This window comes from Maylandia zebra, linkage group LG18 (assembly GCF_041146795.1).
Source record: "Maylandia zebra isolate NMK-2024a linkage group LG18, Mzebra_GT3a, whole genome shotgun sequence".
In the NCBI taxonomy this organism is placed as follows: Eukaryota; Metazoa; Chordata; class Actinopteri; order Cichliformes; family Cichlidae; genus Maylandia; species Maylandia zebra.
In genome coordinates this window covers 36,389,437-36,416,441 of record NC_135184.1, presented here as the reverse complement: position 1 = coordinate 36,416,441, position 27,005 = coordinate 36,389,437, and the positions used below count along the sequence as shown (strand labels likewise).

The 27,005-nt window shown below is 38.1% G+C and overlaps 1 protein-coding gene across 4 annotated transcripts in view; it reads right to left on the bottom strand.

Annotated features, from left to right (window-relative positions):
• Positions 1-27,005, bottom strand: part of agla (amylo-alpha-1, 6-glucosidase, 4-alpha-glucanotransferase a) — an 81,705-nt gene that overhangs the window by 5,219 nt on the left and 49,481 nt on the right. The window lies entirely within an intron of this gene.

Below are 27,005 nucleotides of genomic sequence, written 5' to 3'. Positions count from 1 at the left end.
GGATTCAGGAGACAGACACTATCTCTACTTTCAAGATTAGGCTTCAAACTTTCCTTTTTGCTAAAGCATATAGTTAGGGCTGGACCAGGTGACCCTGAATCCTCCCTTAGTTATGCTGCAATAGACGTAGGCTGCCGGGGGATTCCCATCATGCATTGAGTTTTTCCTTTCCAGTCACCTTTCTCGCTCACTATGTATTAACAGACCTCTCTGCATTGAATCATATCTGTTATTAACCTCTGTCTCTCTTCCACAGCATGTCTTTTATCCTGTCTTCCTTCTCTCACCCCAACCGGTCGCAGCAGATGGCCCCGCCCCTCCCTGAGCCTGGTTCTGCCGGAGGTTTCTTCCTGTTAAAAGGGAGTTTTTCCTTCCCACTGTTGCCAAAGTGCTTGCTCATAGGGGGTCATATGATTGTTGGGTTTTTCTCTGTATCTATGAAGCGCCTTGAGGCGACTTATGTTGTGATTTGGCGCTATATAAATAAAATTGAATTGAATTGCCCCTCCTTGAATCGCTACCTTATCGTGGTGGAGGGGTTTGTGTGTCCCAGGGATCCCAGGGACTATGTTGTCTGGGGGCTTTTGCCCCCTGGTAGGTAGGGGTGCAACGATATTCGTATCGATATTGAACCGTTCGATACAGTGCTTTCGGTTCGGTACGCATATGTATCGAACAATACAACATTTGTAATTTATTTTATCAACTTTCCTTCTGACGATGCTGTCTGTGTGGAGCGCTCAGTGAATCTGCGTTCGACTACTCCGCCTAGGCTGCACTGTCGACCCTAGGCGGAGCAGTCGAACGCAGATTCACTGAGCGCTCAACACAGACAGCATAGTCAGAAGGAAGAGCGCAGGGCAAGCTAGCAAGACAGAAGTTAAGCTCTCCTTGCAACATGGACGTTCCCCACTTTCATTCAGATCTGGCGTTTGGAATTATTTTGGTTTTCATGTGACGTATGACCCTGAAGGTAAGCGAGTCATGGACTAAAGTAAAACAGTATGTTGGATGCGCCATGCAATGCTCAATTACATGGGTGGGAACTAGTGTGTTAGCGCAGTTAGCTCGTTAACGTGTTGGCCGTCTAGCCCCATGCACGGGGCGATCGGCGGTAGCTCGTTAACGGAGATTTGCCGTGTTGTGGCGTTAAGGTCATTTCAACGAGATTAACCTGAAAGCACTAGTGGGAACACAACGAATATGACTGCACATTTACATCATCTTAGTGCAAAGACAAAAACAACAAGCATGCTACTAACTTTAGCCGAGTCATTTAGACAGCTGTTAGCACATGATTCTCCTTATGCTGCTGAGAATATAGCCCAGAAGAAGCGGATAGTATAGCTTTTATTTTGGAAAGAGGCATTTCTCTGTAATAAACTCTTTTCCAAACATGAGTGATTCCTCAATCAGATACAGGGCTCGCAAAATCGCTAGCCCGACGTCCTGGGGCTAGCGATTTTTTTCAGACGGGCTACCCTGCCCGTCGGGCTATTGTAGGAAGGAAAAATATATGTCAATGCTTTTGCATTCTTTCAGAAATGTAGCTGGGTAATTATGTCATTGGCATCGGTGAGCCACTGTCAATATGTGATATATTGAAATCGCGTTTGAATTTGCGCTTGTTTTTTTGCTTTCACTTTGCAATCGTGCGAACTGTGTATAGAGAGCGACAACACTGATCTGTGAGTGATGATAATTTGTGCACCAATTCCTCTTGACATCGTCTTATTAATCGTTAGCTTACTATGCAAACATGACAAGTGAAATCTCCCGCAGCTTAAACATGTGAGAGGTTGATCGCGCAGAGAATCGCTGAGCTTATGTGAGTGCGCGTGTAAAAGCAGCAGGATATATATTTGACTACGATGACCTGGATGACTGAGAACCTTCACAGACAGATATATATTTTAGTTCTGCTGAGCCAAATAAGACAGGTCAGGGTGAAGAAGTGACAGCCAAAGAAAAGCTTACCACAAAACGGAGAAGTTATGACAAATCAGACTATAAGGCAAAAAGAAAGTGCAGCTTTATGGTTTCATGGACAAAAGAATTTCTGTGGCTGCAATATGACGAGCTAAATTGTTATTGTGTATATATTTATTTATATTTACATTTCTTCATACATTCTTATATAGTTCTATATTGTGTATTGTGTATTTTGTTGTACAGTTATTTTATTTTCAACTTTAATTTATATATTTATCGTTATCTTATTCTTCCCAGTTAAATTTACCCTTCATTCTAATTTGTGTTGTACAGTTATTTCATTTTTAACCTTAATTAGTGTGAATGCTTGAAAAGCATTCACAGTATTGTTCTTCTAATCTTTATTATTAGTGTGAATGCTTGAAAAGCATTCACAGTATTGTTATTCTAATCTTTATTATTAGTGTGAATGCTTGAAAAGCATTCACAGTATTGTTCTTCTAATCTTTATTCTATTTTATTAGTGTGAATGCTTGAAAAGCATTCACAGTATTGTTCTTCTAATCTTTATTAGTGTGAATGCTTGAAAAGCATTCACAGTATTGTTATTCTAATCTTTATTAGTGTGAATGCTTGAAAAGCATTCACAGTATTGTTCTTCTAATCTTTATTATTATTATATTTTATTATTTTTCCGTACGTTTTTTGAAAGCCTACTCCTTCAAAACCGTTCAACTTAGAAAAACCATTCAAACATCGTTAGATTCCTATTCTTTTGGACAACACTGCTTCTATTTTTCATATTTTTAACATTTATATTTTTAATTTTATTCAACTTTATTCAACAAAAATTTATAATGTATTTCAATGGGGAGACCCTTCAAATCCTCATTCAACTTACTCATTTTTAAACTCTTACTACTTCCACATACATTGACATAGAGCCACCATTCAAACTTTAAAACGAAGACAAGACATTCAACTATTCAACTTGTATTTATCTTTTCAATATCTATTATACTTTTTCTTCAGTTCCAGTTTAAGTTTCATGATGTTTTTTCACCCGTTTCAGAGTTTATAATGGGTGTGTATGGGACGGAATGTTGGGGCTAGAGTGAGACAGCTCAACTGCTAGAGTGAGAGGAGCAAAAAAATTAATCTTAAAATCTTTTTTAAAACTGCTGCTGTGTCCACAGCGTTTGCTCTACAGGTATGATTTTACCCTCAAAACGTAGCCATGGCTGTCCTCTTTCATCCAATGTGTTTACTATTGTACTAGGTGTTATGGTTCTTTCATAAATGTCACCAATGCACAGCCTCCTCCCTCCAACTCTTCCATAGACTCTAATGTTAAAATGGCTCAGAAGGTTCGTTTGAAAATCAGAAGAGCATGGTGTCTTTACACTGTCACCACGTCCATATAATAAACTCCACAGGCATGAAAACTGAGAATTAGGTAGACTAGACATGGCTGTCGCTCACGGTGAAAGAATTTTGTCAATACGACATGTACTTTTCATTTGGGAAGAATTTGTTTGGGCCTGACTTTTCTGTTCATTTTAAGCAGCAAAAGTGAGGTGCATGTCTGTGTACGTGTGTATGGAGCCATTGGGTGCAGTCACTATAGCAACCAGGCTCACACCTGCCTGCTTAACGAGCTCTGCCTGCCACTGTGCCAAGATTCATCTTAAGCACTTCTCTTTCAACTGCTGCTGTGTCCACAGTGTTACAGCCATCATTTTACCCTCAAATTGTCGCCATTATTGTTCTCTTTCCAACACCGTGTCTTTCAAAGCTCAGGCATTTAAACTTTTTAAACTGTGTGGATCAAAGTGGAGGGATCACATTTGAGTCATTCAGTGATTCAAAGAATATGACCTTTTGATATTCATTCAGATGTTTTCTGACTCTAAATGTTCTTTTCTCATTTCTTAGGGTTTTCTAATTTACATTTAAAACATTTTCAGTTTTTTTCCAACTCCTTCTTCTGTGTAACCTTCAGCTTTTAGCAGTTCAGCACCTTTGTTTTCAGGTTAAATTCGTTTTTTTTTTTTGTTTTTTTTTTATCTCATTCAATATTTTTAACTCAAAATTCAGCAATTAATTCATTTCAGTGCATACATTCAGATTCAAGCATTCACACTGCAGTTTCTTCAGAAAATGCACTTTCTAGTTAGTGTGAATGCTTGAAAAGCATTCACAGTATTGTTATTCGAATCTTTATTATTATTATATTTTATTCTGTATTCCGTACGTTTTTTGTAATCCTACTCCTTCAAAACCGTTCAACTTAGAAAAACCATTCAAACACCGTTAGATTCCTATTCTTTTGGACAACACTGCTTCTATTTTTCATATTTTTAACATTTATATTTTTAATTTTATTCAACTTTATTCAACAAAAATTTATAATGTATTTCAATGGGGAGACCCTTCAAATCCTCATTCAACTTACTCATTTTTAAACTCTTACTACTTCCACATACATTGACATAGAGCCACCATTCAAACTTTAAAACGAAGACAAGACATTCAACTATTCAACTTGTATTTATCTTTTCAATATCTATTATACTTTTTCTTCAGTTCCAGTTTAAGTTTCATGATGTTTTTTCACCCGTTTCAGAGTTTATAATGGGTGTGTATGGGACGGAATGTTGGGGCTAGAGTGAGGCAGCTCAACTGCTAGAGTGAGAGGAGCAAAAAAATTAATCTTAAAATCTTTTTTAAAACTGCTGCTGTGTCCGCAGCGTTTGCTCTACAGGTATGATTTTACCCTCAAAACGTAGCCATGGCTGTCCTCTTTCATCCAATGTGTTTACTATTGTCCTAGGTGTTATGGTTCTTTCATAAATGTCACCAATGCACAGCCTCCTCCCTCCAACTCTTCCATAGACTCTAATGTTAAAATGGCTCAGAAGGTTCGTTTGAAAATCAGAAGAGCATGGTGTCTTTACACTGTCACCACGTCCATATAATAAGCTCCACAGGCATGAAAACTGAGAATTAGGTAGACTAGACATTGCTGTCGCTCACGGTGAAAGAATTTTGTCAATACGACTTTTACTTTTCATTTGGGAGCGATTTGTTTCGGCCTGACTTTTCTGTTCATTTTAAGCAGCAAAAGTGAGGTGCATGTCTGTGTACGTGTGTATGGAGCCCTTGGGTGCGGTCACTATAGCAACCAGGCTCACACCTGCCTGCTTAACGAGCTCTGCCTGCCACTCTGCCAAAATTCATCTTAAACACTTCTCTTTCAACTGCTGCTATCTCCACAGTGTTACAGCCATCATTTTACCCTCAAATTGTCGCCATTATTGTTCTCTTTCCAACACCGTATCTTTCAAAGCTCAGGCATTTAAATTTTTTAAACTGTGTGGATCAAAGTGGAGGGATCACATTTTAGTCATTCAGTGATTCAAAGAATATGACCTTTTAATATTCATTCAGATGTTTTCTGACTCTAAATGTTCTTTTCTCATTTCTTAGGGTTTTCTAATTTACATTTAAAACATTTTCAGTTTTTTTCCAACTCCTCCTTCTGTGTAACCTTCAGCTTTTAGCAGTTCAGCACCTTTGTTTTCAGGTTAAATTCGTTTTTTTTTTTTTTGTTTTTTTTTTATCTCATTCAATATTTTTAACTCAAAATTCAGCAATTAATTCATTTCAGTGCATACATTCAGATTCAAGCATTCACACTGCAGTTTCTTCAGAAAATGCACTTTCTAGTTATATTTTATTATTTTTCCGTACGTTTTTTGAAAGCCTACTCCTTCAAAACCGTTCAACTTAGAAAAACCATTCAAACACCGTTAGATTCCTATTCTTTTGGACAACACTGCTTCTATTTTTCATATTTTTAACATTTATATTTTTAATTTTATTCAACTTTATTCAACAAAAATTTATAATGTATTTCAATGGGGAGACCCTTCAAATCCTCATTCAACTTACTCATTTTTAAACTCTTACTACTTCCACATACATTGACATAGAGCCACCATTCAAACTTTAAAACGAAGACAAGACATTCAACTATTCAACTTGTATTTATCTTTTCAATATCTATTATACTTTTTCTTCAGTTCCAGTTTAAGTTTCATGATGTTTTTTCACCCGTTTCAGAGTTTATAATGGGTGTGTATGGGACGGAATGTTGGGGCTAGAGTGAGAGAGCTCAACTGCTAGAGTGAGAGGAGCAAAAAAATTAATCTTAAAATATTTTTTAAAACTGCTGCTGTGTCCACAGCGTTTGCTCTACAGCCACCATTTTACCCTCAAAACGTAGCCATGGCTGTCCTCTTTCATCCAATGTGTTTACTATTGTACTAGGTGTTATGGTTCTTTCATAAATGTCACCAATGCACAGCCTCCTCCCTCCAACTCTTCCATAGACTCTAATGTTAAAATGGCTCAGAAGGTTCGTTTGAAAATCAGAAGAGCATGGTGTCTTTCCACTGTCACCACGTCCATATAATAAACTCCACAGACATGAAAACTGAGAATTTGGTAGACTAGACATTGCTGTCGCTCACAGTGAAAGAATTTTGTCAATACAACTTTTACTTTTCATTTGGGAACGATTTGTTTCGGCCTGACTTTTCTGTTCATTTTAAGCAGCAAAAGTGAGGTGCATGTCTGTGTCCGTGTGTATGGAGCCATTGGGTGCGGTCACTATAGCAACCAGGCTCACACCTGCCTGCTTAACGAGCTCTCTCTGCCACTCTGCCAAGATTCATCTTAAGCACTTCTCTTTCAACTGCTGCTGTGTCCACAGTGTTAAAGCCATCATTTTACCCTCAAGACGTTGTTCTCTTTCCAACATCTTGTCTTTCAAAGCTCAGAGATGTAAACTTTTTAAACTGTGTGGATCCAAGTGGAGGGATCACATTTTAGTCATTCAGTGATTCAAAGAATATGAACTTTTAATATTCTTTCAGATGTTTTCTGACTCTAAATGTTCTTTTCTCATTTCTTAGGGTTTTCTAATTTACAATTAAAACATTTTCAGCTTTTTTCCAACTTCTTCTTCTGTCTAACCTTCAGCTTTTAGCAGTTCAGCACTTTTGTTTTCAGGATAAATTCGGACTTTTTTTTTTATCTCATTCAAGATTTTTAACTTAAATTCAGCAATTAATTCATTTCAGTGCATACATTCAGATTCAAGCATTCACACTGCAGTTTCTTCAGAAAATGCACTTTCTAGTTATTAGTGTGAATGCTTGAAAAGCATTCACAGTATTGTTCTTCTAATCTTTATTAGTGTGAATGCTTGAAAAGCATTCACAGTATTGTTATTCTAATCTTTATTATTATTTTTTCCTATTCCGTACGTTTTTCGCCGACTATCTCCTTCAAAACCGTTCAACTTAGAAAAACCATTCAAACACCATTAGATTCCTCTTCTTTTGGAATGGTGTGCTTCTATTTTTCTCATTTTTAACATTTATATTTTTAATTTTATTTAACTTTTTTCAACAAAAATTTCCCATGTATTTCAACGGTGAGACCCTTCAAATTCTCATTCAATTCACTCATTTTTAAACCCTTACTACTTCCACATACGTTGACATAGAGCCACCATTCAAACTTTAAAACGAAGACAAGACATTCAACTATTCAACTTGTATTTATCTTTTCAATATCTATTATACTTTTTCTTTAGTTCCAGTTTAAGTTTCATGATGTTTTTTCACCCGTTTCAGAGTTTATAATGGGTGTGTATGGGACGGAATGTTGGGGCTAGAGTGAGACAGCTCAACTGCTAGAGTGAGAGGAGCAAAAAAATTAATCTTAAAATATTTTTTAAAACTGCTGCTGTGTCCACAGCGTTTGCTCTACAGGTATGATTTTACCCTCAAAACGTAGCCATCGCTGTCCTCTTTCATCCAATGTGTTTACTATTGTACTAGGTGTTATGGTTCTTTCATAAATGTCACCAATGCACAGCCTCCTCCCTCCAACTCTTCCATAGACTCCAATGTTAAAATGGCTCACAAGGTTAGTTTGAAAATCAGAAGAGCATGGTGTCTTTACACTGTCACCACGTCCATATAATAAACTCCACAGGCATGAAAACTGAGAATTCAGTAGACTAGAAGCTGCTGTCGCTCACGGTGAAAGAATTTTGTCAATACGACTTTTACTTTTCATTTGGGAACGATTTGTTTCGGCCTGACTTTTCTGTTCATTTTAAGCAGCAAAAGTGAGGCGCATGTCTGTGTACGTGTGTATGGAGCCATTGGGTGCGGTCACTATAGCAACCAGACTCACACCTGCCTGCTTAACGAGCTCTGCCTGCCACTGTGCCAAGATTCATCTTAAGCACTTCTCTTTCAACTGCTGCTGTGTCCACAGTGTTACAGCCATCATTTTACCCTCAAAACGTCGCCATTATTGTTCTCTTTCCAACACCGTATCTTTCAAAGCTCAGGCATTTAAACTTTTTAAACTGTGTGGATCAAAGTGGAGGGATCACATTTGAGTCATTCAGTGATTCAAAGAATATGAACTTTTAATATTCATTCAGATGTTTTCTGACTCTAAATGTTCTTTTCTCATTTCTTAGGGTTTTCTAATTTACATTTAAAACATTTTCAGTTTTTTTTCCAACTCCTTCTTCTGTGTAACCTTCAGCTTTTAGCAGTTCAGCACCTTTGTTTTCAGGTTAAATTCGTTTTTTTTTTTTTGTTTTTTTTTTAATCTCATTCAATATTTTTAACTCAAAATTCAGCAATTAATTCATTTCAGTGCATACATTCAGATTCAAGCATTCACACTGCAGTTTCTTCAGAAAATGCACTTTCTAGTTATTATTATTTTTTCCTATTCCGTACGTTTTTCGCCGACTATCTCCTTCAAAACCGTTCAACTTAGAAAAACCATTCAAACACCATTAGATTCCTCTTCTTTTGGAATGGTGTGCTTCTATTTTTCTCATTTTTAACATTTATATTTTTAATTTTATTCAACTTTATTCAACAAAAATTTCCCATGTATTTCAATGGGGAGACCCTTCAAATTCTCATTCAATTTACTCATTTTTAAACTCTTACTACTTCCACATACATTGACATAGAGCCACCATTCAAACTTTAAAACGAAGACAAGACATTCAACTATTCAACTTGTATTTATCTTTTCAATATCTATTATACTTTTTCTTCAGTTCCAGTTTAAGTTTCATGATGTTTTTTCACCCGTTTCAGAGTTTATAATGGGTGTGTATGGGACGGAATGTTGGGGCTAGAGTGAGGCAGCGCAACTGCTAGAGTGAGAGGAGCAAAAAAATTAATCTTAAAATCTTTTTTAAAACTGCTGCTGTGTCCGCAGCGTTTGCTCTACAGGTATGATTTTACCCTCAAAACGTAGCCATCGCTGTCCTCTTTCATCCAATGTGTTTACTATTGTCCTAGGTGTTATGGTTCTTTCGTAAATGTCACCAATGCACAGCCTCCTCCCTCCAACTCTTCCATAGACTCTAATGTTAAACTTTCTCAGAAGGTTCGTTTGAAAATCAGAAGAGCATGGTGTTTTTACACTGTCACCACGTCCATATAATAAACTCCACAGGCATGAAAACTGAGAATTAGGTAGACTGGACATTGCTGCCGCTCACGGTGAAAGAATTTCGTCAATACGACCTATACTTTTCATTTGGGAGCGATTTGTTTCGGCCTGACTTTTCTGTTCATTTTAAGCAGCAAAAGTGAGGCGCATGTCTGTGTACGTGTGTATGGAGCCATTGGGTGCGGTCACTATAGCAACCAGGCTCACACCTGCCTGCTTAACGAGCTCTGCCTGCCACTGTACCAAGATTCATCTTAAGCACTTCTCTTTCAACTGCTGCTGTGTCCACAGTGTTACAGCCATCATTTTACCCTCAAAACGTCGCCATCGTTGTTCTTTTTCCAACATCTTGTCTTTCAAAGCTCAGAGATGTAAACTTTTTAAACTGTGTGGGTCCAAGTGGAGGGATCACATTTTAGTCATTCAGTGATTCAAAGAATATGACCTTTTAATATTCTTTCAGATGTTTTCTGACTCTAAATGTTCTTTTCTCATTTCTTAGGTTTTTCTAATTTACAATTAAAACATTTTCAGCTTTTTTCCAACTTCTTCTTCTGTGTAACCTTCAGCTTTTAGCAGTTCAGCACTGTTGTTTTCAGGTTAAATTCAGGTTGTTTTTTTTTTTTTTTATCTCATTCAAAATTTTTAACTCAAAATTCAGCAATTAATTCATTTCAGTGCATACATTCAGATTCAAGCATTCACACTGCAGTTTCTTCAGAAAATGCACTTTCTAGTTAGTGTGAATGCTTGAAAAGCATTCACAGTATTGTTATTCGAATCTTTATTATTATTCTATTTTATTATTATCTATTCCGTACGTTTTTTGAAAGCCTACTCCTTCAAAACCGTTCAACTTAGAAAAACCATTCAAACATCGTTAGATTCCTATTATTTTGGACATGATTGCTTCTATTTTTCTCATTTTTAACATTTATATTTTTAATTTTATTCAACTTTATTCAACAAAAATTTCCCATGTATTTCAATGGGGAGACCCTTCAAATTCTCATTCAACTTACTCATTTTTAAACTCTTACTACTTCCACATACATTGACATAGAGCCACCATTCAAACTTTAAAACGAAGACAAGACATTCAACTATTCAACTTGTATTTATCTTTTCAATATCTATTATACTTTTTCTTCAGTTCCAGTTTAAGTTTCATGATGTTTTTTCACCCGTTTCAGAGTTTATAATGGGTGTGTATGGGACGGAATGTTGGGGCTAGAGTGAGACAGCTCAACTGCTAGAGTGAGAGGAGCAAAAAAATTAATCTTAAAATCTTTTTTAAAACTGCTGCTGTGTCCGCAGCGTTTGCTCTACAGGTATGATTTTACCCTCAAAACGTAGCCATGGCTGTCCTCTTTCATCCAATGTGTTTACTATTGTCCTAGGTGTTACGGTTCTTTCATAAATGTCACCAATGCACAGCCTCCTCCTTCCAACTCTTCCATAGACTCTAATGTTAAAATGGCTCAGAAGGTTCGTTTGAAAATCAGAAGAGCATGGTGTCTTTACACTGTCACCACGTCCATATAATAAACTCCACAGGCATGAAAACTGAGAATTTGGTAGACTAGACATGGCTGTCGCTCACGGTGAAAGAATTTTGTCAGTACGACTTTTACTTTTCATTTGGGAACGATTTGTTTCGGCCTGACTTTTCTGTTCATTTTAAGCAGCAAAAGTGAGGTGCATGTCTGTGTACGTGTGTATGGAGCCATTGGGTGCGGTCACTATAGCAACCAGGCTCACACCTGCCTGCTTAACGAGCTCTGCCTGCCACTCTGCCAAGATTCATCTTAAACACTTCTCTTTCAACTGCTGCTGTGTCCACAGTGTTAAAGCCATCATTTTACCCTCAAAACGTCGCCATCATTGTTCTCTTTCCAACATCTTGTCTTTCAAAGCTCAGACATTTAAACTTTTTAAACTGTGTGGATCCAAGTGGAGGGATCACATTTTAGTCATTCAGTGATTCAAAGAATATGACCTTTTAATATTCTTTCAGATGTTTTCTGACTCTAAATGTTCTTTTCTCATTTCTTAGGTTTTTCTAATTTACAATTAAAACATTTTCAGCTTTTTTCCAACTTCTTCTTCTGTGTAACCTTCAGCTTTTAGCAGTTCAGCACTTTTGTTTTCAGGTTAAATTCGGGGTTTTTTTTAATCTCATTTAAAATTTTTAACTTAAATTCAGTAATTATTTCATTTCAATGCATACATTCAGATTCAAGCATTCACACTGCAGTTTCTTCAGAAAATGCACTTTCTAGTTATTATATTTTATCTATTCCGTACGTTTTTTGAAAGCCTACTCCTTCAAAACCGTTCAACTTAGAAAAACCATTCAAACATCGTTAGATTCCTATTCTTTTGGACAACATTGCTTCTATTTTTCTCATTTTTAACATTTATATTTTTAATTTTATTCAACTTTATTCAACAAAAATTTATAATGTATTTCAATGGGGAGACCCTTCAAATCCTCATTCAACTTACTCATTTTTAAACTCTTACTACTTCCACATACATTGACATAGAGCCACCATTCAAACTTTAAAACGAAGACAAGACATTCAACTATTCAACTTGTATTTATCTTTTCAATATCTATTATACTTTTTCTTCAGTTCCAGTTTAAGTTTCATGATGTTTTTTCACCCGTTTCAGAGTTTATAATGGGTGTGTATGGGACGGAATGTTGGGGCTAGAGTGAGGCAGCTCAACTGCTAGAGTGAGAGGAGCAAAAAAATTTATCTTAAAATCTTTTTTAAAACTGCTGCTGTGTCCGCAGCGTTTGCTCTACAGGTATGATTTTACCCTCAAAACGTAGCCATGGCTGTCCTCTTTCATCCAATGTGTTTACTATTGTACTAGGTGTTATGGTTCTTTCATAAATGTCACCAATGCACAGCCTCCTCCCTCCAACTCTTCCATAGACTCTAATGTTAAAATGGCTCAGAAGGTTCGTTTGAAAATCAGAAGAGCATGGTGTCTTTACACTGTCACCACGTCCATATAATAAACTCCACAGGCATGAAAACTGAGAATTTGGTAGACTAGACATGGCTGTCGCTCACGGTGAAAGAATTTTGTCAGTACGACATGTACTTTTCATTTGGGAACGATTTGTTTCGGCCTGACTTTTCTGTTCATTTTAAGCAGCAAAAGTGAGGTGCATGTCTGTGTCGTGTGTATGGAGCCATTGGGTGCAGTCACTATAGCAACCAGGCTCACACCTGCCTGCTTAACGAGCTCTCTCTGCCACTCTGCCAAGATTCATCTTAAACACTTCTCTTTCAACTGCTGCTGTGTCCACAGTGTTAAAGCCATCATTTTACCCTCAAAACGTCGCCATCGTTGTTCTCTTTCCAACATCTTGTCTTTCAAAGCTCAGAGATGTCAACTTTTTAAACTGTGTGGATCCAAGTGGAGGGATCACATTTGAGTCATTCAGTGATTCAAAGAATATGACCTTTTAATATTCTTTCAGATGTTTTCTGACTCTAAATGTTCTTTTCTCATTTCTTAGGTTTTTCTAATTTACAATTAAAACATTTTCAGCTTTTTTCCAACTTCTTCTTCTGTGTAACCTTCAGCTTTTAGCAGTTCAGCACTGTTGTTTTCAGGTTAAATTCAGGTTGTTTTTTTTGTTTTTTTATCTCATTCAAAATTTTTAACTCAAAATTCAGCAATTAATTCATTTCAGTCCACATGTCTGTGTCCGTGTGTATGGAGCCCTTGGGTGCAGTCACTATAGCAACCAGGCTCACACCTGCCTGCTTAACGAGCTCTGTCTCTCACTCTGCCAAGATTAAATCAAAAATGTGTGTTACATCTAAGCAGTTGTAGTAAGATTAACTTTTTCAATAGGTACAATAAGACAGGTTTGACAGGCTTTTGCCACAGATTAACAGTATGTCAGTAGTTAATATAGGCTAACTGAATAGAGCCCTGAATTATTGCCCTGTTAAATTCAAGTTGATTGTGTATTGGTGGACTTGTCTTCTCCACACAGGTTTTTCATACCTCGGCAGTTTTAGTCAGTTGATGACTTTAAAATAATCTTTTCTGACTGGATAATTAAAGCTCACAGCATCTACCTGTCTGTAGTGTATTTTCCCACATTTTAAATAATCAAATCTCATTTAATGTCTCTGTTTTTAGTCTGTATAGTTTATCTCCCCACGAATACGCTCAAAGTAGTCTTAAAATAAAATCCATAAAACAGTTCAAGATGACATACTTTTTATTTGCTAATTTAATGCCAGTTGCCCTCTTTCCTGAGTATAAGCGAATGAGTGACATAAAGAGAAAAAGTACCAATTTGTATGCTGGTGAGTCTTGTGTATTTTTTTCTCTGTCTCTCTATGACAGAGAAATATATATGCTCATTATTGATGTTCAAACTGATGCTCAAATTTCCAAGCACCACCTGAACGCCTCATCAGTCTTTAACTAATCACTGCACCAACTGCCGTCATTCCGCTTTGCTCTCTGCTGTGGTAAGTACAATACACTCAGTACAGCACGGTTTTAATTTTATGATGGTAAAAATACATGTTTGACATTTAAACTCACATATCAAGTCTTTTTAAAGTTCAACAGAGTTCAAAGAATAAAGAAAGCAAAAAAAGAATAACCTTTGCTACCATTTATATAGGTTTATGACTTTTGCTGTTAGCAGCAGTGCTAACGCTAGCTTCAATGCTAATGCTAGCTATAGTGCTAACACTAGCCTTAGCAGTTGTTAACTGACAAAAAGAATATTCTTGTGATATTCCTGTGATATTTATTGGCGGTCAGTGAGACAAAAGTAACAAATGAGATTTATTATTGCCATTGTGCCTCAGTTTTAACAGTAAGAGTACTTTATGACTTTTGCTGTTAGTAGCAGTGCTAATGCTAGCTTCGATGCTAATGCTAGCATCAATGCTAACGCTAGCTATAGTGCCAACACTAGCCTTAGCAGTTTTTAACTGACAAAAAGAATATTCCTGTGATATTTATTGGCGGTCAGTGAGACAAAAGTAACAAATGAGCTTTATTATTGCCATTGTGCCTCAGTTTTAACAGTAAGAGTGCTAGTTCTACCAGCAGTGCTAACACTAACTGAAGTGCTAACGCTAGCAGGAATGCTAGCGTTAGCAGCGATGCTAAGGCTAGTAACAGTCTAACAGTAGCCTTATATAAGTACTTAAATAAATACTTCAGTTAATTAGTTTGAATTATAAAATGGCTGCTGTATCAGCTGGTGTGCTATATTACTCTATAATTACCCTGCTGACTATAAGTTCAGTGTATCATGTCGTGTGGGCTTTGTTTTTTTGTTAGTCTGATAACACTGTACAGACAACTAACATGTTATTTCTTGTCTTACACTTTCAGGAACTTGACTCACATCTGTGCTTTGCCTGGTAGGTGTGCACATACTGTTAGAGAAGTACACCAAATTTTTAAAAAAAGAGTCTGACTAATATAAGCTTTAAAGTGATGGGTTCAAACTTTGTGCTAGACCTTTTAAACACATTTTTATAATAAATACACATAAGTTCAGCTTAACAATTGGGCTAAAATATTTTTTTCGTACATTTTTGCACATTACATGTGATTAGTTAACAATTCACTCAATCATATTTGTATTTAAAAATATTATTGCTGAATTTAATTAAATATTTATTCTTTTAAAAAGTGCCAAATTGTGCAACTTTTTGCACATGGCAGCCGACAACAGTTTAGCTTGAATATTTGTTTTGTCCTTTTTCAGTAGTCACAATTAGTTCATACAATTACCATGTGATATAATTTTATTAAAATTATTTTTTTTTCTTGTTTTTTGTTCACAGTGTGCAGAAGAAGAACAAGGACCAGATCTCCAGTCTTCTATCTCACATCCCAACCCCCCAACCCCTCTATCTTCTGTCCTACTCCACCTGTTGTCTCTGCCTTCTTTCCATCTGTATTTCACCCTGTGGTTTGTGAGAAATTTTGCCAAACCAAGAATCTTATTGCGGTTTGATTTAAAGCCGCGTCTCTCCTGCTCTGTCTGTTCTCTCTGCTAAATTTTCTCTCTACCTGTTTTTCACTCTTTGGCTTGCTGCTGAAAAATGCACAAGCCAATAAAACAATAAAGAGTGCATATTTTGCCTCAACCTGAGAACAAACTGAACAAACAAAGAAAACTCTGCGGTTTGATTTAAAGCCGTGTCTCTCCTGCTCTGTCTGTTCTCTCTGCTAAATTTTCTCTCTACCTGTTTTTCACTCTTGGCTTGCTGCTGAAAAATGCCAAGCCATTAAAGCAATAAAGAGTGCATATTGCCTCTACCTGAGAACAAACTGAACAAATAAAGAAAACTCTAATTCACGGTTTGATTGTGATTTCCCAGCCGTGTTTCTCCTGCTCTGTCTGTTCTCTCTTCTAAATTTTCTCTCTAGCTGTTTTTCACTTTGCGCTTGCTGCTAAGTTGTGCCAAGCCAATAAAGAGAGTGCATATTATTCTCTCGACTGACAAACTGTCAAACAAACAAAGACATCTGTTTCTGAGAAATAAAAACTGAAATATAAAGACAAAGAAAACATCTCCTGCTCTGTGCCACTCTTATTTTATAAACATATTTTCTAAAGACTAAGAGAAACACTTGTGTAAAAATGCCAAGGAAGCAGAAAAAGTCACAAGCTGCAAAACAACGCTGGAAGAAGTTCCATGAGTTTCATGAAGTACCAACATGTGAACAAGCTGAGTGTGATTTTCCTCAGAGCTCTGCAGAAGACTTTGTGTCTGCAAAGACCAATGCTGATGGTGTCAAACAGGCAGGTCAACATGTTCCTGCACATGTACAACAGGTATCCTATGCAGATGCTGTAAAGATTGGATTGCAGCATGAATTTAATGATCATCAGGTAAACCATAGAGACCAACCTGAGGTGTCAAGTGCCCCACAGGTGGGTTATGCTGATATTGTAAAAAGAGGCCGTCACAGTGATGTGGCAGGACCATCTCATGCAGAAAGAGTGAACTTTGAAAACCAGCCCTCTGTTACACATATCTGTGCATCTCACAGCCAGGCTCATCCCAAATATGGAGACTCCAGAAACAAGCAGTGCACATGTAACTCACTCACATTTCTTGCTTTCCTTCATGAGAATGATAACATGACTACAGCTGACCTTAATCTGGTCTTGGATAAAGGTGATGTGATGTACAAAGAGGCCAAGAAAAGATTTCCTAAAAATATTCATTTGGCAACCGATGAGCTGCCAGACAAAGTTGATGCTCGCTGGTCTATGTATGATGTCGACATGACACAGCCTTCCCGGTATGGGACATTTGAAGAACCTCCAGAGGAAGCAGTAGATACCTTTCTCAGCTTAGAAGCAGGACTGAGCTGCCTGTTGTCAGATGTGCAGTATGCCTTATTGATTATGAGTGGATTGTGTATCGCAGTGTTCAGATCCACATCAGGCAAATATGGTTTCTTTGATCCACACTCCAGAACACCCAGTGGTCTTCCTCTACTACTACAGTCACGTAATCGTGGTACAGCAGTGATGCTGAAATTCACACTCCTCAGTGACATGATTAAGAGGATCCAAGATTCTTATGAAATGATGGAGATATCACCCTCTTGTAACTATGAACTGAAGCCTGTGCAGTTCTACAGTATGAGCACAGTCAACCTGAGTGATACTATCACAGACACAGTCTGCAGACCAACAGCTGCCACTGCTGTGGCATCTACTCACTCTGATACAACTGTTGATGAAGCAAACCCCTCTACTCCAAGGAGAAACACAACGACTGATCTGACTGAGAACATCTTTTGTCAAATGTCCATTTGTACGCCACCGGTGAAACAAAAAGAAGTCCACGTGACTCAGTTCACATCATATGAAGATCAGAATGAACCTCCTAATATACCAACTGAAGAACTATGCAGTGAATTAAGTTTCCTTCCATCAAGTGATGCTTTTTCATGTCAATCAAATGCTGCCATAACAAATGTTGCTGCCTGTGACCTTTCTGATATAGTTTTACAAAAAGTGAAAAAAGTTAATAAACAACAAAGGCAAAAAATGAGAAGAAGATTAATGGCATCAGAGAAACCCAGAAATCAGAGAAAAGAAAACCAAAAAAGGAAAGAACGACAAAAGTATGCTTCAAACAAAGAGTACAAAGAAAAGAAAAAGTCTTGCACAAGCGAGGCATTTAAAAAGAACCCTGAAGTTAAACGGAAGCAACAACAGTATATGAAAAGACGTTACTGTGAGAATGATGAATTCAGAAAGAAACAAAAACAATATGTTAAAAAACGTTTTTCTGAGAATGCTACAGTTAGAAAGAAACAACAACAATATATTAAAAGACGCTACTGTGGCAATGCTGAATTTAGACAAAAACAAAAAAACTATATAACTAAAAGGTATCAAGAAAACCCTGAATTCAGAGAGAGACAGAGATCTCGAGTGACTCAGCGTTATGCACGTGACAATGCATTCAGAGTAAGACACAGACAACTAATGAAACAACTAATGCGAGACAGGTATCAAAGTAATCTTGCATTCAGGATTATGCACAACATGAGATGTGCAATGAAAATAAAAAGGAAATACAGATGGGTGAACAGACAAACCCAAGAGAGTGACAACAGTGTGATCAACGAGGCCATATCTGTGTTCAAATCACAAATCAAAGCTGGACCATCATACCCATGTACTGTATGCTTCAAGGCTTCATTTCCAAACCAAGTGCGACCCTGCACAAGGTCAAAGTATGTCAAAAACCCACATGTAGTTGCAACATGTTTGACAGGAAAGTTTGTTCATGTTTGTGATGAAAACTGCAGAAATGAGCAGTGCAAAGTGCCTGATGAGAGAAAGAGAGAGTGGATATGTCACACCTGCCACGATCATCTTAAAAATGGATCCATGCCAGCACTTGCTGTTGCCAATAAGTTGGATCTTGCTGATATTCCAGCTGAACTTTCTGATCTCAACATACTGGAGAGACATCTCATAGCCAAGTGCATACCATTTGCCAAGATCATTCCTCTTCCCAAAGGCAGACAAAGAGCAATTAGAGGAAATGTGGTCTGTGTCCCATCAGAGGTACAGGAAACTGTTGAAACACTACCTCGATTGAGAATTAATTCTCAGGTGATCAGAGTAAAGCTGAAGAGACGCTTGTCTTACAAAGGTCATCAGCTGTTTCAGACTGTAAGCTGGTCTAAACTTGTGCAAGCACTGCATAAACTCAAGCAGATTCATCCACAGTATAAGGATGTGAGCATCAGAGATGATGCTGAGCTGTGTGATCCAACTCTTCCTGATGAAGATGATGAGGATGATGATGATGAAAACATGAATGAGGACGATTATGATGAGGCTGATTTAATGGAAATTGACAGCTGTGAGAAAAATGCACTGAGTGAAGCACAAAATATAAATGAACAGGACATTGACATGTTACCCTGTGATGGTGAACAATCGCATGAACAGATGAGAGATGATTCAGAGCAAGCAGATGGACTGACTAATGGTGGTTTTGCACTCGAGTCCTGTTTGCAGCCCCCTGATGTGGCTGAGGAGATATTATGTTTCAGTGAAGGAATCTACTCTGTTGCTCCTGCAGAGAGAAACAATCCAATAAGTTTTTTCAAAACACCTAAACTGGAGGCCATGGCCTTCCCTGTGCAGTTTCCTACAGGCCAAAACACACTTGATGAAAGAAGGCTGATCAAAGTATCCCCCAGTGGGTATTTCAAATCAAGACTTTTCTGCATTGATGATCGTTTTGCCAAAGACACAAACTATTTATTCTTTGCACAGTTTGTGACTGAAATACACTTGGCTACATCCAGCATGACAGTACAGTTAAGGAAGGCAAAGCCTCTGACCAGAGATGGTAGAAAAATAACCTCAGGCATGTTACAAGATAAACATGAGGTGGAGAAACTGGTGCGAAATAAAGATGCAGTGAGATTCATGCAGCCTCTGAGAGGAACCCCAGCCTATTGGGAGAAAACAACAAGAGATCTTTTTGCCATGATCAGACAGTTGGGAACTCCCACGTTCTTTTGCACATTTTCAGCTGCTGAAATGCGCTGGCCTGAAGTGATCGAGGCAATAACAAGGCAGCAAGGTGAACAAGTGAATTTTGAAGGACTCGACTGGTCAGCAAAGTGTGACATCCTGAGAAGCAATCCTGTCACAACAATGCGCATGTTTGACAAGAGAGTTGAAGCATTATTCAGAGATTTACTCTTATCTCCCGCAGAGCCACTTGGCAAAGTCATTGACTACTTTTACAGAGTTGAGTTTCAGCACAGAGGAAGCCCACACATACACTGCCTCCTGTGGGTAGAAGGTGCTCCTGTGTTTGAGGAGGATGATGAGCAAACTGTTGTTGATTTTATAAACAAATACATCACAGCTCAGCTGCCTGATCCACATAAACAACCTGAACTGTACAAAAAAGTAACAGAAGTGCAAAAACACAGTAAGAACCACACAAAGACGTGCTTTAGGAGTTTAAGCTCCGGGTGCCGTTTTGGTTTTCCCAAACCACCCTGCAATGAGACAATGATCACAAGACCCAGTGAGGATGATGCACTGGAAGTAGAAACGGCAAAGAACAAGCTCAGACCACTGAACCAGCTGCTGAATGAACCTGAAACTGCTTCCATGAGTTTAGAGCAGCTCTTGGAAAGATGCAAGTTGACACATGCAGAATATCAGAGATACCTGAATAAAATGAACATGAGGAGTACGATCATACTAAAGCGTGATCCAAAAGACTCTTGGATAAACGGCTATAATCCACATCTGCTTGAAGCCTGGAACAGTAATATCGACATAAGCTTTGTTTTAGATGCTTTTGGTGCTGCAAATTATTTAATGAAATATATATCAAAAAAAGAGGGCGGGCTATCTGAGTACCTGAAAACTGTCATTGAGAACTCCCATAAGGACAGTGTAAATGAGTGCGATGAAATGAGAGCCGTCATGCAGGCATATTCAAAGAAGCGAGAGATCAGTGCACAGGAGTGTGTTGCTCGTGCATGTGGTCTTCACATGAAGCAATGCTCACGTGCTGTAATATTCATTCCAACTGATGATAATCCTGTGAAAATGAGTCGTCCCCTGTCAGTTCTGGACAACACAACACCTGAGTCTTCCAATGTTTGGATGACATCTTTGAATGACAAATACAAAGCCAGACCTGAAACACCAGAGTATGAGGAGATGTGCATGGCAGACTTTGCTGCTACTTGCAGGATTGTCTATGGCCAACAGAAAAAAGGTAAAGATGTTTTGCCCCTTCTCAATGAGATGGGGTTTGTGCAAAGGCGCAAAAACAATAAGCCTGCTATTATCAGATTTCACCGCTGCTCACAAGAAAAACATCCAGAGCAATATTACGGAAGACTGCTTAAACTGTACCTTCCTCATCGTTCAGACCACGAACTGAAAACACCATCGTTGCCAACCTATCAGGCTTTCTATGGTGCTGGCTGTGTACAGCTGCCAGGTACTGACCGTCTTGAGTACGTGCAACACATTGTCAAAAGAAACAGAGAAAAATATGAGAAAAACAGTGAGGAGATCGAGAGCGCTGTTGAGGAATATGAGCAGAACAGAGGTGTGACTGACGAATGGTGTAATCTGGCACCTGAATCAGATCTCGTAAGGTTGCCACTTGTTGAACAAGAAAGAGAGCGAGACAATGAAAATGAACAGGAAGATGTGCCCGACTACAGCCGTCAGGCTGATGCTTCAACAGAAGTCAGAGCCATCAGGGAACCCCCTGCTATTGATCCCACATTGTTACGTCAGATGTTTCAGAATCTGAACAAGAAGCAAGCCTGCATATTTTATGCAGTTAGAGACTGGTGCATTAAAAGAGTCTGTGCTCTAAATCCAGAGCAGTTTTTCTTTTATATTAATGGTGGTGCTGGAACAGGAAAATCACATCTTATCAAATGCATCTACTCAGAAGCATCTAAGATACTGAGCAAAGTGCCCAGATATGCAGACGACGTTGACATATCAAAACCCACTGTCCTGTTAACTGCTTTCACTGGGACTGCAGCTTTTAACATTTCTGGAACAACACTGCATTCTCTTCTCAAGCTGCCTAGAAGCTTAAAACCTCCCATTCAGGGACTTGGCAATCAGCTGGATGAAGTCAGATCAGAACTTTTGAATGCTGAAATAATCGTCATTGACGAAGTGTCTATGGTGTCAAGACATCTGTTTGCATATGTAGATGCAAGACTCAAACAGATCAAAGGGACTCGGAGACCCTTTGGAGGCATGTCAGTCATTGCTGTCGGAGACTTCTATCAGCTACCCCCAGTGCGACAGTCTAAACCTCTCTGTGTGCACGACGCGTCCGAGATCGACCTGTGGCGGGAGCATTTTCAGATGATCACTCTGACTGAGATTATGCGTCAGAAAGATGATGTTGTCTTTGCAGAGATGCTGAACAGAATTCGTGTGAAAGGAAAGTTGGATGAGCTTTGCGAAGCAGATAGAAATTTGTTGTCACAGGCCATAACTGAACCAGCCCTTTGTCCAACTGATGCGTTGCACATTTTTGCAACTAATAAAGAAGTGGATGCACACAACTCTGCAACACTGGCTCTGCTCCACACTCATATCATTGACATCCATGCAGATGATTATAGAAAAGATCCTAGAACTGGCAGAATGGCACTTCAAGACAGACCATTGAAAGGAGGTAAAAACGAGTTACCAGACACACTGAAAGTTGCAGAAGGAGCTCGTGTCATGCTCACCAGAAACATTGACATACAAAATGGTTTGGTTAATGGAGCTTTTGGAATACTACTTAGAGTAGTTCACTCTGAAAACGACCAACACATCATCAAGCTTGGACTTAAAATGGATAATGAGACATCTGGAAAGAATAACCGCACACCAGCAGACGACATGGTGTACATTGAGAGAGCAGAGGAGAATCTGAAGCAGAAAGGAGTGGTACGAAGACAGTTCCCAGTGAAGCTGGCCTTTGCATGTACAATACATAAGGTACAGGGTATGACAACTACATCAGCTGTTGTCTCTCTTAAGAGCATTTTTGAGCCCGGCATGGCCTACGTAGCTGTCAGTAGAGTGACGTCTCTCAGTGGACTGTATCTTCTTGATATGGAGGAGAAAAAAATATTCACCAACCCAGAAATCACTGCAGCGCTTGAGAACATGAGACAAGCCAACCTTGATGACATGATGCCTCTTCTACACGTGAGGCAAACACTGAGCAGGTCAGAGGTTTTCACCATTGTTCATCATAATACAGAGGGACTGCCAGCTCACATTAATGACATCAAAAGTCACCATGAATTGTGTCTAGCAGATGTTTTGTGCCTAACAGAAACACACCTGCGGGGCTCTTTTGTCGCAGAGAGTCTCCACTTGGAAAATTACAATTTGTTCAAACGCAACAGACACCTGTCCTACACAAACTTTCCCCAGATGGCAAACAGAAGTGGTGGTGGAGTTGGTGTTTATGTGAAAAGTGACATTCAAGTGCATGAAAAACAGTACATCCATAATGTAACTGACCTTGAATTTCTGGCTTTAAAGGTTGAAGCACCAGTCAGTGCTCTGATTGCAGTTGTATACAGACCTCCAGACTACACTCTGAGGCCATTCCTGAAAAACCTGGTAAGCCTATTAGACTCATTGGAGATCATGGACTGTCATCCCATCATAGTTTGTGGTGATTTTAATGAGAATGTTTTATCCAGTGCAAACAAACCAATCCTGGAGCTGTTTGAGTCTAGGGGATACGCACAGGTCATCACTGCCCCTACCACAGAGAAGAACACACTGCTTGACCTAATTTTCATTTCTCAGTCAGATCGATGTCTCCATTCTGGAGTCATGAAGACCTACCATAGTTACCATGACCCAGTATACTGTGTATTGTCCTGTGATGATTCATGATCTAGATCTTTGAATACAGTAAGTAATATCTATATTTTTGAATGACTTAAGAAAGTAGAGCGATGCTCGAACTCCAGAAAGAAGTCCAGACGCTTTTCTTTGCAAGCTCCTTTGACTACGATGACCTGGATGACTGAGAACCTTCACAGACATAAAGTAGAGCGATATTTAAAAGTTGACGCCCTGCATTGCAGTATAATGTTTGAATTGTTTACATAAAATACAATTACATGAATTAAGTAATGATATCAGTAAAAGATGACAATTTTATTTATTACAGAAAATCTAAAATTCACTAACAGTAACCTATAAATGTCAGAAAAATCAAATATAGCAGTTTAAAATGAATAGTGTAGGCATATCCTCTCTGCAGCCAGGCTTCAACATCCTGCCAGGCTGCCCCAGTCTCACTGTGGCTGGGAGGGAGGGAGGGTGGACCAGAGGATTGCCTACACAACACATAAATGTTCAACAGCTTCTTCATTGTTTCTGAGAGAACAATAATGACTAAAGGTTGCTTTTTAAAAAAAAACAAACAAACAAACAAACCTAATTACAGCAATAATGACAGTTAAGCCACTTTATGTGTGCCTCTATTTTGAAATACTATTTACAAAAATGTTATTATTTTGGTTTGTTATAAACTTTAAACTTTTTCAAAAGTATACGATTATATTTTTGGACCAATTTTTCTATGAAACATAAATTTTTATGAGCTTTTATCATGTTTCTGGCCAGTGCAATCATCAGGGTGGGTCTGGGTTGATAACTGCACATTTCTGGCCAGAAATGTTTCAGCAGTGTTACATATGTAGTGCATATGTTACACTTGCTTTCTGTTACCAGCTGATACCCTACATTTGTATAGACATTTGATGGTGTGAGGTTGGGGAGTTGAGTGGGAGGGGGGGGGGGGGGGGGGGGAGGGTACGGTGGGAGTTGAGGGGGGGGGGTTTCCTTTCCTGTTAGGTTTCCTTTGTTTTTCTTTTTTTTTCTTTTTAAGAGAGACACAGTCCTCCTGTGTCTTCTCCAATCTTCACATGTAAAATCCAACAATGTGAAGCACATAGCAGCCAGAAACTGTAATGCCACAGATCAGAGAAACTTCATCATCACCATCTTCATCGCCATACGATCAGAGCGTGAGACTTCACATCTGGAGCACAGGAGAGAGTCTGTGATAAGTCTTCCTTCTAGCTTGTCCCACAAGCAGTCGGTGAGATTTACTAACAACAAAAAGGGTTAATGACATTATTTCCATGAAAACATGTATTCATTCTTTGTGAAGTGTTTAAATTGTGTTTTCACTTGACCTTAGGAGTGTTAGAGTGTATTGTAATGTCTGTACTCAGGTGTTTCCCTCTGTGATCCATCCCCTTCAGAGCCGAGACACTCAGGACTGAACAGACTGCACAGTTTCTGTGACTGAGCCTCCAAAACACCTTCTTTGAAACCACTCATGATAGAAGGGCTTCATATTTGCAGCAGCACTACTACAGGTATTCAGTTTATTACAGGATGTGTTTGTTTCTTAGGACCAGCTCTGAGTGCACACTACCTAACATATACACCTTTCTGTTTATTACAAACCAACTACTCTGGATCATACGGCCAGTTGGCAGGAATGTTGCTGCAGGAAAACATCCCTGGAGATCACCATCATTGTCAGACTGACTGTGCCTCCTCTGTGCAGTGTCAAGATCCTCCCTAAATGAGTGTGTAAGTTAACATTTTCATTATTTTATTCCCTTTGACAAGACAAGTATCACTGATATTTACATTTACAACTACATATTCCTGTTTTCTGCTCTTCTTTTAAAGTCCTCAGCTATCCTGCTTCTGTGCTGCCTGCCACACATCAAACACTGGCCGGATGACAGGGAGGATCCACTCTGAAGTCACTGGACATGATGAGGATCATATGGGACTTCATAGTTTCACAGAAACGTTGTGCTCTGTGATTACAGGTTTTAAATGGACATAATGACAGCCTCTCTCTGATCAACAGGCTAAAGGATTGTTGTCATTGTTAGTGCTCTGTACAATGTATGCTTATTTAGTATTTCATCACAGAGCAAACCTTTATTTATTTAACATATTTTTATTTTGTTTTAATGTTGAATTAACTGTGGGGATTTTTTTAAGTGGGCACTCGGGATGTCATATGACCAGAAATGTCGTAACTGGAATTCAACGTTATGGAAGAAAAAATCTGCTAAGAACAAAACACACACAAAACCCCCCAAGAAAATTCAAATTCATTCCATGTAATCCAATCTAAAACATTTTAAACTGCTGAACAGCAACACAAACAGTGTTAAAAAACAGTGTTAACAGAATGATTATGATGATTTTGTACCAAAGTTTCAGGTCACATGGCACACCTAGTGTGTAGTGTGGGGTATCAGCTGGTAAGTATAGGGTTTTTTTCATATTTGTGTACTTAGAGTTTAGATAGATAAAGCCTTGTGTATAATAATTAGTCATAACCACAACTCAAAGTCAGGGACTAACTAATTTTGGGACTTTGTGTCTGAGCCCAGGTTAAAACACTGTGTAAAAAAGCATTTAGTGGCATGGCTGAACAATGCTGTATTGATACTTATTTATCCATGTTCACAAAAAGGACTAATGTGTTTATTTGATTATTTGCACGTGTTAAACTGTGTCACCACCTTAGGCTTTCATTTGAGTTTACTCAAAAATCTCTATACAGTTCTCTTTTACCACTGTGTGGACTCTGTTTACATTAAAACATAAAGAAGAATGAGTAATAAAAAGATGTGTAGACAGATTAAGTAGGACGATAGAAACAGCTGTTCAGCCATGTTCTAAGAAACCAACACAATTTAAAGGTTCAGGATTGTGGTTTTAAAAGTTGAATTTTCATGTATTTCATATCTTGCTTATTATTTTTTATTTAGTTATTTAATTTAGTTATTTTTATTTATTCTACTAGTCCTTTTCAGAAAGAAGCTGTAAAATATGACTTAAGATTTTTTTTTTCTATGACATACAAAACAAATTGATGTATGTAATACTATTAAACATGATATACACATGTGTATATGTCTGAAAAACATTATGCTGTATATTAAAGTTTGCATTTTCTCCAGAATTTTTGTTCATCTTTTAAGTTCATTTCAGTTAGAAGAATTTGAACTTTTAATATTCATTCAGAGGTTTTCTGACTAAATTTTCTTTTGTCATTACTCATTTTTTTATTATTTACATTTTAAACATGTTTAGCTTTTTTCCAACTTCTTCTGTGTGAACATCAGCTTTCAAAAGTTCTGCACTTTTGTTTTCACTTTAAAAATTCTGTATTTTCCAGCTCATTCAGAATTTTTAACTTAACATTCAGTAATTAATTCATTTCAGTGCATACATTCAGATTCAAGCATTCACACTGCAGTTTCTTCAGAAAATGCACTTTCTAGTTAGTGTGAATGCTTGAAAAGCATTCACAGTATTGTTCTTCTAATCTTTATTATTATATTTTATTATTTTTCCGTACGTTTTTTGA